This window comes from Gobius niger (assembly GCF_951799975.1).
Source record: "Gobius niger genome assembly, chromosome: 1".
Classification (NCBI taxonomy): Eukaryota; Metazoa; Chordata; class Actinopteri; order Gobiiformes; family Gobiidae; genus Gobius; species Gobius niger.
This window is the reverse complement of record NC_136852.1, coordinates 38,435,703-38,450,494: the sequence shown is the minus strand read 5'-3', so window position 1 is coordinate 38,450,494 and position 14,792 is coordinate 38,435,703. Positions and strand designations below refer to the sequence as shown.

Here is a 14,792-nt window from a genome sequence, read left to right as displayed (position 1 = left end):
CCATGTTCATTTACAAGAGTCACATTTTACAGTCATATAGATATTTGATAATGAAAAAGAAAGCAGAAATGAGACCTAATATTGGCAAGTTTTAAGAAGCTAAAATATAGTGTACATATGAACAATCTGAATCTGAAACTCTAAGAGGAAATTAATGTTCAATTCAAAGAACTAGTGTAAGTGTGAAGCAAAAGGAAGAAGGCGTTTCAGAAAGGGCCAAGGTCAGATGCCACAGAGTCAGACACATTTTGTTCTAGGCCCAAGTTAGAATTTGATGGGAAAAAAAAGAAATCTCACTTCTCTGATATTAATTTAGACCAACCCAATAAATCCCTGTAAATCTAAATGCAGGACTTGATTATAAGACGGTGATAAACAGAAAAATACATGACATACCTCTGATCTGAGGCCTCTGACGAATCTGCAGTTCATTGATGATCTTTAGCAGAGTCTCATCAGGATCATTTCTCTGTTGTCCAAAGTCCTCCAGACCATCACAGGAGATCTTGTATGTGGCCACAGATGGCAGGTTCTCCCACTGTAAAAATACAGACAAAGCACATTTTAAGTTTTTAACAAAAAGTACAGTCAAGAATCAAAGCCATATCTGAGGAGCCAAAATGACAGAAACTGAGGATTCAGAGCTTAGATTAATATAATATTTACTACAATTTTCAGTCAGATAGTCTTCAAAACGTGTTAAGAACATTGCTATAAAAAGGCCTCTCGATAAGTGTTGGATAGCAGTTTGCAGAATATGTTCAGCATTTTACAATGTGAATGCAGTTGTTCCAAGCCCTGGAGGATTCATTCTGAATGTCCCATGAATACATACCTCACTCTTTCATGTTGAGTCTTTAAATGAAGTGAGGCGAGGCTTTACAGGACCAGGCTCCACCACAACATGTTTTCATCACGTAATTGTTCTGGAAAATGAAGCAGATTCAACAGAAATAACTACAGTAGTAGGGCAGGCCTTATGTATGATGTACAAGTAACTGTACTAATATTCTCCATTTTATCATAGACTTAATTGGACTTTGGAGTGAAATAAGAAAGGATCAGGATCTTATTCCAGCAATAATAAACTATAAACCACAGTTTACTGCTGTGAACAACCACAGACTGTAAAAACAACAGAGCTGTTCACAGTGGCACTCTTTAATTTACTTTTTTGATTGATTTGCGCTTTATTATAACAACAACATTTGACAAACTTTGATAGGTTCAAATGTCAACATGCTTAAACATCTTTTTGGTGTAACTAACTGGTAAAGTTATTTGCTATTATAATTTCTAAAGCAAATCAGACAAATGGGGAACTACATCCTGAATCAGAACAAACTACGAATTTTCTTCGGGTCAAACATGCAACGTGAAACAGTGAAACGTGAGGCACAACACGTGTGTCGCTCCCTCAGGCATTATTTGTATTAGCATTATACTACACAATAAATATGAATGTACTCACGAGTAGGACAACCACCTGGCTGCCGTTTTAGGAGTCTTTGCCTGGGGTAGGTCTGACGATCTTTGAAGAAGAGTTTGCAGAAGTTTGCAGTTCATTTTCCTCGCTGTCCAGGGATTATAACAGGTCTATGGTCCAAATCCACTCGTTTGCGATCTTCGTGAGTGTTGCCCACTCTGCTCGAGTTGTTCTCGCTGCAGAGGATCTAAAGTTTGCCTTCAGAAAGCAGGATTTTCTTTACGATAGTAGCTGACAGCTGCGCTGTTAGTGAAGGCGCTCCTCTGGGATGCGTGTTTACTTCCGGGTTGCGGTGTCAACGCGATGCGCCGATTGGTCAGAAGTAGGTCAGGTGACCCTAAAATCATACGCGCCAGAAGAAAATAGTTCCCATTTCACGCTCGAATTTCTCAAAAACTGCAGGGTTTCTGCGTGTGGAAACTTTATTTGACCCCTTTTGTTTTATATAGTTTCAGAATATGCAAAGAAATTGTATTTCTGATTTCCTGGAACAAAACTTCACGCTAGAAAAGCTAGCCAATGGCCTAAATGACTTATAATTTTCAACAGTGGAGGCCATTCTTATTGCCAGAGGCTGAGAGTTCCAGAGTTCTGTTTTTTTGTTTTGACCATGGGCAGTCTAAGAGCAACTGGTCCGAGGACCTCAATGTTCTGCCCAGAGTGTGCACATTCAGCAAGTCTTTTAGGTACGAAGGTGCCAAGTCATGAAGAGATTTAAAAACAAACAGTTACATTTTAAGCTAGATTCTAAAAGTCACAGGAAGCCAGTGGAGAGAGGAAAGCACAGGAGTAATGTGCTCCTGTCGTCTGGTCCCTGTGAGCAGACTGCTGGAGTCTGCGGATGGACGACTGGTCAAGGCCATAAAATAATGAGTTACAATAGTCCAGCCGTGACGTTATCCGTGAGCGCATGGATTACTCTCTCAAGTTGGCATGGTGGTAGGTAGGGTTTGACCTTGTACCTTGTTATTTAAATTTAAAAAATGTAGTGACATCCAGTCCTTTACATCATCAAGACATTTCTGCAGGGCTTGGATTTAGTTTGATTTAACATTAAATGGAGGATAAATCTGAACATCATCAGCAAAGCAGTGGAATGATGTGTTATGACTTTTAAAGATAGATCAGAGCAACATGTACAGTGAAAACAAAACAGGCCTAAAACCGAGCCTTGGGGCACTCCCCTATCAAGAGGAGCTTTTCTTAAGTCAAAAGAACCCAGGTTAACAGAAAACCGGTGAGTCAGGAACGATCGGAGCCAGTTGAGCGCTGTGCCTTTAATTCCTGCACATGACTCGAGGCGGGTGAGAAGAATTCTGTCGAACACAGCTGTCAGATCAGGGGGGAGGGGAACAAGACTACACACAGAGGAGGGAGGGGAACAAGGATACACACAGAGGAGGGAGGGGAACAAGGATACACACAGAGGAGGGAGGGGAACAAGACTACACACAGAGGAGGGAGGGGAACAAGGATACACACAGAGGAGGGAGGGGAACAAGGCTACACACAGAGGAGGGAGGGGAACAAGGATACACACAGAGGAGGGAGGGGAACAAGGCTGCACACAGAGGGGGGAGGGGAACAAGGATACACACAGAGGAGGGAGGGGAACAAGACTACACACAGAGGAGGGAGGGGAACAAGGATACACACAGAGGAGGGAGGGGAACAAGGATACACACAGAGGAGGGAGGGGAACAAGGATACACACAGAGGAGGGAGGGGAACAAGACTACACACAGAGGAGGTAGGGGAACAAGGCTACACACAGAGGGGAGGGGAACAAGGATACACACAGAGGGGGGAGGGGAACAAGGATACACACAGAGGGGGGAGGGGAACAAGGCTGTTACTGGGCAGAATAGACACAGAGGGGGGAGGGGAACAAGCCTGTTACTGGGCAGAATAGACACAGAGGGGGGAGGGGAACAAGGCTGTCTCTGGGCAGGATGCACGCAGAGGGGGGTGGGGGGTGGGGGGGGGACAAGGCTCAGTGTGTTGAGCTGAGCAAGAGGGGAAACAAAACACTGCATCGGCACATTGTGTATATAGGTCATTATGGCCAAAATGTATTTTTAGAATTTAATTCAATGAATTGCATTGTTTTAAAGCACAGTAGTTATTATTGGATTTAATACAGGCTTAAATAGAACTGTGAATTAAACCCATATGTACCTTTGCCTGACTTTGTTTTCAATTTGGACCTTCATGAAATTGAATTGGTGACCTTTGTTCTAATATGTCAGGGGTCCTGAACTACGCTTCACTGAGGTCCATGTTATATCAATATAACATGGTGATTCAACCCCACAAAAAAGCAGAAACTAGACTATGACTTAGCCTTTATCTCAGAGGACACTCACACTTGGCGTCCCCCTTCCCCCCATCAAAGATACATGTTTGAAAAGCATCTGTGGTCAATAACTAATGTCAAAGGTACTACAGAATAAGAAGAATATCACTTACCGGTCACAGCTTCTGTTCCCGCTCTCGGACTGAAGCAGACTGAGCGGGAACAATGTGTTCTGTTTGAAAAACCCACCCTGGGACACGTGACTGTGTAGGGGCAGTCACATGTGATTTCATTGCATCATGTTTCTGAACCCTGTGTTTGTACAGCTGCCGGAGGAGAAGCCCCCGCTCTACGGCTGTATGTCATAACTGAGTCCAGCTTGGCTCTTGTAGAAATCTTAACTCATTGCTTGCTTCTAAATGTTATAAAAACCTTCGGAGAGGCCATCTACTTGTACTTTGCCGTATGATTTCTGTTCTGCCATGGTTATATAAACTGTTTGTAAATGTTCTGGTCAAATTACCATCAGACTGTTCTGGTGAGAATAATGTCAGACTGACCAAACAGCAAGGTTAATGATTAGTGGTTAAACAAACTGGTTTTGCCCAAACTGCAAGTATTATCTGAGTCAAAAGTCAGGTTGTGTGTCTGGTTTAGAAGCAGGACTGACAAGTATATAATGACAAGACAGACTTCCATAGACAGACTTCCATAGACACACTTCCATAGACAGACTTCCATAGACAGACTTCCATAGACAGACTTCCATAGACAGACTTCCATAGACACACTTCCATAGACACACTTCCATAGACACACTTCCATAGACAGACTTCCATAGACACACTTCCATAGACAGACTTCCATAGACAGACTTCCATAGACAGACTTCCATAGACAGACTTCCATAGACACACTTCCATAGACACACTTCCATAGACACACTTCCATAGACAGACTTCCATAGACACACTTCCATAGACAGACTTCCATAGACACACTTCCATAGACAGACTTCCATAGACACACTTCCATAGACAGACTTCCATAGACACACTTCCATAGACAGACTTCCATAGACACACTTCCATAGACACACTTCCATAGACACACTTCCATAGACACACTTCCATAGACAGACTTCCATAGACACACTTCCATAGACAGACTTCCATAGACAGACTTCCATAGACACACTTCCATAGACAGACTTCCATAGACAGACTTCCATAGACACACTTCCATAGACACACTTCCATAGACACACTTCCATAGACACACTTCCATAGACACACTTCCATAGACACACTTCCATAGACACACTTCCATAGACAGACTTCCATAGACACACTTCCATAGACACACTTCCATAGACACACTTCCATAGACACACTTCCATAGACAGACTTCCATAGACACACTTCCATAGACACACTTCCATAGACACACTTCCATAGACACACTTCCATAGACAGACTTCCATAGACAGACTTCCATAGACAGACTTCCATAGACACACTTCCATAGACACACTTCCATAGACACACTTCCATAGACATACTTCCATAGACACACTTCCATAGACACACTTCCATAGACACACTTCCATAGACAGACTTCCATAGACAGACTTCCATAGACACACTTCCATAGACAGACTTCCATAGACAGACTTCCATAGACAGACTTCCATAGACACACTTCCATAGACAGACTTCCATAGACAGACTTCCATAGACACACTTCCATAGACAGACTTCCATAGACACACTTCCATAGACAGACTTCCATAGACAGACTTCCATAGACACACTTCCATAGACACACTTCCATAGACAGACTTCCATAGACACACTTCCATAGACACACTTCCATAGACACACTTCCATAGACAGACTTCCATAGACACACTTCCATAGACAGACTTCCATAGACACACTTCCATAGACAGACTTCCATAGACACACTTCCATAGACAGACTTCCATAGACAGACTTCCATAGACACACTTCCATAGACACACTTCCATAGACACACTTCCATAGACAGACTTCCATAGACAGACTTCCATACACACTTCCATAGACAGACTTCCATAGACAGACTTCCATAGACAGACTTCCATAGACACACTTCCATAGACAGACTTCCATAGACAGACTTCCATAGACACACTTCCATAGACACACTTCCATAGACAGACTTCCATAGACAGACTTCCATAGACACACTTCCATAGACAGACTTCCATAGACAGACTTCCAATCCAATGCTTGTTAAGTTGTAACTTGTATTTTCGTGCTATTTGATTGAGGGTTATTTTTGAGTCTCGGACCGGAGCAGATATATCAATACTTTACTCAAATCTAAAATCTTCTGGAAAAAAGTGGCAAAATAGTGACAAAAAAGTAATGACAAAGTGATAAAAATGGTGCACTTTACACATTATAGGCATTAATTTCAGATGTGGAGATAAACTGGATTTAACCTCTGAGGGCAGCTATCTTGGATTTTTCAAAATGGCCACCGTCAAACGTGTTTTTCTAAATTTGTTCGCTTCTAATTGACCAATAGTTTTGATCTTAGTGTCAAAACCTACATTTAAAAGGGCAAGGAATTCAATGGAATCAAATTCAATGAGCTAGACCTGACCACAATGCTGTTTTACTCCTTAATTTTACTGATGTTCAACCAAGCATCATGGTACACTTTAGTGCCATAAAATACAATTATAGGCAAGGCAAATGTATTTATACATTTCATGCACAAGGCAACTCAATGTGCCTCACAGCAACACCAAAAACACAATAAAAACACAATAAATCCAGCAATAGAACACAGCCAGTGCAGAGACCGGAGCACTGGACTAATATGGTCGTAATTCCTGGTTCTGGTCAGGTCTGACAGCTTGTTTAGTGAAGCCGGTGAACAGGCCGTTACAAACACATGAATTAGGCGAATCTCTCCAAATCTGTTTTTGACACTATGTTTTTTTATTTTAGCAATGTTTTTGAGATGGTACTAGGCTATCGATGTAATGGACTTAATATGACTGTTAAAATTCAGATCTGAGTCCATGATTAACTCGAGATTTCTAACTTGGCTTTTCGGTCCCAGTGAAAAACGTTTCAAGATCACCAATGACAACCTCTCTGTGTTTTTGTGCCAAAGACAATGATCTGTTTCTCTGTTTGATACAGTGACACGGTGAATCCACGGGCCCCTGTTCACCCGCTGTTAGTGAAACATAGATCTGAGTATCGTCTGCGTAATGGTGATAGGACACGTTGTTACTGGATGTTAATTGACCCAGTGGAAGCATGTACCGATTGAACAAAGGGGGCCCCAGAATCGACCCCTGGGGAACCCCACAGGTCAATGCCATCCTGTCCGAGACACAGCTATTTATCTCATCACAGTATGTCTTGTCTTGAAGGTAGGCCACAAGCCACTCAAGAGCTACTCAAGAGATACTAGTCATTTTGGATTCGATCTGATACCAAGTAATACCTGGGGCAAAAAAGTCTATATCAATCCGATACCGGGAGTATTTTTTTTCTTTATTTTTTTCCCCCATGTTTCATCAACAGCTGAACAAAACAGTCTATATTCTGGCTTACATGAACACCAAAAAGAGCCATTTAACAAGACTGGTGCAAGTGCAAAAAGAAAAATAAATATGCAATTTTCTGGGTAAAACGTATAAAGACCATGTAAATACAGGAGTGAAAAAAAAGACACAACTGACTCTGCGGCTAATCCACTTTTGGATGTGTGACTTTTTTGGGGGAAATGACTCCCATAATCATGATTGTACACCCACCATGGCTGCCTTCACCAGATGAATGGTCTATTTTCACTTTCACAAATGACATGCCATATTTAATCCAGCGGAGTTCCCCACCTGACTGCTATATCGATATTTTGGTATCGATCCGTCTATCCCTATTTCCCACCTTGGCTTTAAACCTCTCTAGTAAGATCCCATGGTCCACTGTGTCAAACGCAGCAGCAGAACTAAAACTGTGACCTTGCCTGTGTCTGCATTTAGCCTGATGTCATCAGTCACCTTGATCAAGGCCGTCTCAGTGCTGTGACAGGGTCTAAAGCTCGACTGGAACACGTCAAAAACATTATTTACAAGAAGAAAGTCTGTAAGCTGGTCATACACAGCTTTTTCCAGGATTTTCAAAAGAATGGCAGATGCACTGCATTCCAAATTATTATGCAAAGGTTCTCAACAGGCTTGAGGCAGTGGTGTAGTCTTCAATTTTCTAGTGGGTATACTGTATTTTTAGCAGGCGTGGGGGATAGCCATTTATATGTACTGAATAATCATATTAAATGTTCCACAGTCAATTACATAGATTATAAACCAAACAGTGAATATACATGTTATTGAAATAACAAGCAATAGACCTAGAGGATTGTTCTTGAAATTCACAGGCTGTAATAAGGCTGTGGGATTAAGCCAAAAGGAAGGATTTTATTTTTTTTATTTTTTTTAACCTTTTTGACACTGAATACAATTTGCATAATAACTTGGAACGCAGTGTAGAATTGTTCATTTCTGTGACATCAAGATAATCAGATATAAACAGATAAAAGTGGAAGTTCAACAGATGAGTGAAAATACTGCAGTTAGAAGTAGCATGTGTAGTATACCGAGGGACTAATAACCAGATAGAAAAAGGACACAAAGGTAAGTTTCTGATAAAATGGACAGAGACGTTGATTTCAAAGTTAAAAAGCAGTTTATTGAGATTTTATTTGGACTGGAATCTTCAGAATTGGCTGTAAAGTAATAAGTTAAAGCAGGAGGCAGAATTTAAGAAAAATCCAAATTTATTAATCTACTAATTGAACATGTTTTATTTTATTAGAGATAAAGCTAAAATTTGAATATTCCTAGTGTTTTAAAAACACGGCGAACCCAGTTGGCTAACAATTGCCACCAAAAAGGCAGTTTACAAAAGTTATACACTCATAACAAAGCAATCAAAAGACCAAAATTAACTAAGCAGTAACCAAAACAAAAAGCTAATTACAAAAGGAAACAAAAAAGGCAAAACTATATCAAAAGAAAAAATATAAACTAACAAACAAAAAGAAGGAAATTAGCTGTTAAAAAGACTCACCTTAAAACAAACAGTGTTTATGGCACCCTAACTTACCACCCTTGATGGTTCACAGGGCCCTAGAGTAAACCAAAACCTGTTTAATTTAGTTTCATTGAACAAATACACTGAAATGAAACGGGCCTTTTTACTACCTGACCATTAGAAAGGCACGGCTGCCACTCGGACCACATAGCACACGGGACGCTATCGCGAGCTAGGGCCAGCACTAAGGAGGAATGGCTTTTTAGTTTAACATTACTTTTGAAAATGTAGCGTGAGCGGTGGTAGACCACTGAAAAGTCCCAACAACGCCACCCAGGGTTATGGCCCTGGGACCAGACTGGTTCAGTTTTACGTGTAATTTCTCTCAAAGGCCGCGCTCGGTCAGGACAATAAAGGGGTGAGTGTTATTACAAAGAATATTTATTTAACAAGTACAAAAATTAAAATAGGCCTAGCGTTCCTTTTTTTAAAATAACAGTTTCAACATACAGTGCAGCATTAAACAGTTTCCAGTCATACAGTGCAGCTTTAAACTGTTCCAAGTCGTACAGTGCAGCTTTAAACAAGCGAGGGCGGCACCTTGAAATGAGCAATTAAATCAAATGGGAAAAATAAAGCAATAATTACAGCAGGAAAATAAGGCAAAACAACATATCAAACCATGCAATAATAACCCAAACCACACAAAAATTAATCAAACAAATGAAAAGAAAATGAGCAAATTAACATGCAAAGCAAACTGGCAAAATACTCGGTGCAGTCCACGCCCGCATAGGCGCACACTGAGCGCTTGTTTTACACGCAGTGAGACGGCGGACAGAACCAGAGGGACAAGGCAACGGCCTCCTTAAACAGGAGGTGGCAGCTCCAACGTGGGCCGCGCACACTGTGCACCTCGTGCCTAAAAGAAGAAGCACGAGCGTGAGCCACTAACTAAAGATTTGCCCTGCATTAGTAAAGCCTTCGGTGTCTTACCTGCCGGCCAAAGTGCGCGCACCCGCAGGCAGCGGGAGGAGGGGGAGAGACGCGGGGAATTCGCGGCAGCGTCCCGCAACAGCCCAGGACCTGAATGAGAATTTGGGTATCAGCACAGCACCAAGCCCAAGTTGCGGCGAGACAACGAACACACTCACCCCGAGAAGAGCCTGGAGCCCACGACGCGTGCCAAACGCACGCACTCCCAAGGAGAAGGAGGGAGACCACACAAGCCGGCCGGACCGTAGTCCTGGACCTAAGACAATCAATGTTAAGCAGAGCTGGCATAGGCAGGACCAGAAGAGGAGGTAGAACTAACCTGGATAATAATGCGGATGAACGCAGCGGTTGGGGAGAGATTCGGCCCAAACCAGGTAGTGCGGGAGCCCACAGCACGCCGCCACCACAAAGCCCACTCAAGATAGTGTGTGTAAGAGAGCGCGTGCACGCTGTGCACGCGGCTTTAAAAGCTACGTCGGCGCCACCCACCATTCACCTTAAAGGTAACCTACACCAACATGCCACAAAAAGTAAAAAAGCTAAAGAAATAAAAGGTCTTTGATACCTCAACGCCAGGATTGGGGACATGCAAAAGGCACCCAGATAGTAGCAGCAAGGGACACCACATTGGAAACAGGTGTCTTAAATAACCCTCCTAACTAGGGGGTGGGCTAAAGTGCGGAGCCAGGTGGAGCACTTCAGAAACTGTAGGGGAAAAACAAACCACCCCACTGATGGTTTAATCATCGGCCCGGCGATTGCCACTTACTGCCATGGACGAAACACAGCACCCTCTCTGGGCACAGGCGATTGGGTGTTTGCCCCTATTGCACTACTCCCAGCTGATTGAGGCAGGTGGTGAACGTTTGCGTGTCTTCCGGCATTGGATCGAGTGATCCTCATGACATCGGTCTCCCTTGATGGGCCTGTGACACAAGGTACTAGTTCCATTCGGTGGTTACTTGATATAGGGATAAGAAACTGACCTGGTTAAGGTGGTACTAGGGTGCTTGGTTGGGTGTGGTCAGAAACCGGCTCTAAGATACGCAAGAACCACTCGCCATCTCCTAGCGGTTCTTCTGGAGCTATGGGAGCGGTGTCCTGCACAAGCTCGCTGGCCGGGTTCTCATTCACATGGCCAAATTTGCCTTTGAGCAGTGAACGGTGGACATGTTTGATCTCACCTGGATATTCTACGGGGCCAATGGTGTCCTGCACTTTATGGCGGCCTCGTACTCCAACATTTTTCAGGTAGACCAACTGTCCTTGTTGTAGTGGCAAGTCTCGCACCTGTGTATCATGACATGCCTTTCTGTGGGCGGCTGCATCAAGGCGCCTTTTAGCTTCTTCAAAGGCGTGCTTTAGGCGCCCTTGATGCTCCACAATCCAATCCTGAACGCTGCCTGGCACTGGCTCCTCAACTCGTCCTTGGAGAAAATCAACAGGCAACTGCGGATCTTGGCCGAACATTAGAAGGAAGGGAGACTCACCAATGGACTGGTTTGGTGTGGTGTTATAAGCAAAGGTTACTTGGGGCAGGTAACAGGCCGTTCTTGGTCGGAGTGGATGCGAGCTGGCACTCCATGCCTATAAAACCACTCCATTACCAGGACTTTTGCCACTGTAGATGCCAGCAGGTCATGTGTTGGTACTGCTTGAGTGTACTTTGAAAACGCATGTGTCATGACCAAGACATTCTCCATCCCATTCTGTGAAGGCTCCAATACTGTAAATAAATGGCAAGTATCTGGTTAGGTCGGGATGCCAGCAAATGTCCCATATATTGTCCCATATATATATACTGCATGGACCATCGACTACCTCACGGACCGACCACAGTATGTGCGGCTGCGCAGCTGTGAGTCTGAGGTGGTCGTCTGCAGCACCGGGGCCCCTCAGGGCACCGTCCTCTCACCGTTTCTCTTCACCATCTACACATCGGACTTCACATACAACACGGACAGCTGTCATCTCCAGAAGTTCTCCGACGACTCCGCCATCGTGGGCTGTGTGTCTAAGGGGAACGACCTGGAGTACCGGTCAGTCATCATAGACTTTGTGGACTGGTGTGAGCGCAACCACCTGTGCTTGAACATCAGTAAGACGAAGGAGATGGTGATCGACTTCACGAGGAAGCCACTACCGCACACACCGCTGAACATCCAGGGGGAGGACATTGAGGAGGTGGACAGTTTCAAGTACCTGGGTGTTCACCTCAACAATAAACTGGACTGGTCCCACAACACCAACTCCCTGTAAAAGAAGGGCCAAAGTCGCCTTCACCTTCTGAGGAGACTGAGGTCGTTCGGAGTGAGCCGGCCTCTGCTCAGGACTTTTTATGACTCTGTGGTGGCCTCTGCTCTCCACTACGCTGCCGTGTGCTGGGCCCCGGGCAGCACAGAGCGGGACAAGAACAGACTGAACAAGCTGGTCAGGAGGGCCAGCTCTGTCCTGGGCTGCCCCCTGGACTCTGTGGAGGAGGTGAGGGACAGGAGGGTGTTAGCCAAGCTCAACTCCATCATGGACAACACCTCCCACCCACTGCACGGGACTGTAGAAGATCTGAGCAGCTCTCTCAGTGGCAGACTGAGACACCCTCAGTGCAGGACGGAGCGCTACCGCAAAGCCTTCATCCCCACTGCTGTCAGACTGTACAATAAGACTGTGAAGTAACATGTGCAATAATCTCTGTATCAGCTGCACTTTATTAACTCTTCTTCTTGAACGCCGACTGTAACAAGTGAATTTCTCCTTTGTGAGATCAATAAAGGTTTATCTTATCTTATCTTATCTTATATATGATTTGGCAGCGGGCCGACTGTCTTTGGCTACTTGGCATCGATCGCATTCCTGGCACCATCTCTGAATTTCAGCATACATCCTGGGCCAGTAACACTGATGAACCAGATGAACCAGATCAGATGTCCTTTCGATACCTTGATGGCCATGTTCCTGATGGAGCTGACTCAAAACCAAGGTGGTAGGTAAAACCAGCTGGAGGGCCTCATCTCCTTTGAGTGTAATCCTACAGCACACCCTCCTTTGTGAGGAGCCGGGATCATTGTCGGACCAGGGTTGTAACATCCTTGGTGAGGTGGTGTCTCTCTGCAGCATCAGGGCCCTTCCCCCGTCTCCAGAACCTCAGGAACACTCCAATAACTGGGTATGCTTCCTGTAAAGCATGCAAATCAGTTACAGAGGTCAAAAAGGCAGGGCAGAGACGGTGTTCGTTGTAGCTCTAGCTGAGTGCTCAGCTGTAATTGCTTGCTGTAGTGGCTCTGGTACTGGCAGACCCAAGGACACCGGAACAGAGTCATTAGTTCTTGCTTGGTTTTGTCGTGATAGGGCATCGGCATTCCCATTTGCTCGACTGGGCCTATACTTTATGGTGAAATCGAAGTCAGCCAGCTGGGCGGCCCAGCGCTGTTCCAGTGCACCCAGCCTAGCTGTGGACAGACGACTGAGAGGATTGTTAACCGTAAGCACCACACACTTTTGTAAATAGTCACTAAACTTTTCAGTCATTGCCCATTTAAAGGCAAGACACTGAAGTTTCATTGAACTATAATTGTCCATATTCCGCTCAGTGGGGCGAAGGCCACGGCTTGCACAGGCCACAGGTCAAATTCTCCCCTCTTGTTCTTGTGAAAGGACTGCACCAAACCATTGTAGCTGGCGTCAATCTCAAGAATGAAGGGTAGAGAGAAGTTGGCGTAGGCTAACACAGGAGCACTCACCAACCTTTGTTTGAGCTCACAGAAACTCCTCTCACATTTTTGAGTCCATACAGCAGACCACTGGTGGGGCCACTTCAACCTGGTGGCAGTACTGAGGGAGAAGCACACTGCTTCTCATGCAGTGTGCTGAAAAACAAACACAGAAGGGACTGAGTGACTACGAGCTCTCCCATCCACTGGCATCCCTTCCTGTTCCCAAGTAATGGCCTCAGGGCGATCCTCAATTAAGGTGGTCATAGGTTTATTTCAGACGTACTGTTTTAAGGTCTGGTGAAGGGAGCAGTCACGTGTTCAACAAATTGGTCCCTTAGTAAAACCCCTTTGTTCGTAACAGGAGAAGGAGCCTTGGTCCATTAAACACAACAAAGCATGGGAGAATTCTTGGAGGGTTTCAGCCTCTATTTGTTTTTGGGAAAAGAACTCTTCTTGCAAACACATTATGACTTTGTACAATCATACAGTTCCTGTAATATGGCTAAAGCTCTACTTGGGTCCTCATGCTCCTCTGATGAGTGATACCTTATCTCTTCTCTTACTTCACCTTCCAAATGGTCATATATGAACAAAGCTTGATCAGTAGGAGTAAGATGACGTGAGCGTGGACAAGCTTGAATTAAGGGGTTAAGCCTGAAGCTGAGGCTGACGGCGCAGGGTGATCCGGGGATTGGTCCTGACGTATCCTTTGGTTGTCAGCTTGAAGCTGCTCGACCAAGTCCTTGAGGCAAGCTAGTTCTTCCTCCATTGGACACGAACTGGGCCACAAAACACACGTCTCTGTCACTTTTCAGAATCCTGCCGACAATGCCAATGTGGTAGTTTGGCGCACCGGAGCTTCTGAGGGCGTCAAGCACAGTAGCTAGAGATGGTGCCGCGGGCATCGTGGGTAGGCGTTGGAGCAGTCTCGTGGTTTTACGTAACTTCTCTGTCGTGCAGCTAACGGCCCTATTCTTTCTAGTCCTTGGCGGCTCGGGGATTGTTGCGACTGTTGCGGTACGGCCAAAGGGTGGTGCGACATCACTGTACGTCTTGGTATGTCCTTGGTGTCATGTCTTTTTGTTTATATGCTTATGTTGCCTATTTATGATTTGTATGTAAACTGAATGTATCAATGTTGCCCAGGCTTCTGCTGGCGGGAGTCTCCCCCTTTGTCTGTGTGCACTGTGGGGCCTTCGGAT

At 44.6% G+C, this 14,792-nt stretch overlaps 2 long non-coding RNA genes across 2 annotated transcripts; both read right to left on the bottom strand.

The window, feature by feature from the left end:
- Positions 1-451: 451 nt before the first annotated feature.
- LOC306967826 lies at positions 452-1,531 on the bottom strand. The gene is made up of 3 exons (XR_013793209.1): positions 1,472-1,531; positions 836-926; positions 452-538 (listed from the first exon to the last, which is right to left on the bottom strand). It is a non-coding gene; the product is annotated as an uncharacterized lncRNA (long non-coding RNA).
- Positions 1,532-9,766: 8,235 nt separating this feature from the next.
- Positions 9,767-10,126, bottom strand: LOC306969738. Its single transcript, XR_013793344.1, has 3 exons — positions 10,039-10,126; positions 9,881-9,970; positions 9,767-9,806 (listed from the first exon to the last, which is right to left on the bottom strand). It is a non-coding gene; the product is annotated as an uncharacterized lncRNA (long non-coding RNA).
- Positions 10,127-14,792: the final 4,666 nt, after the last annotated feature.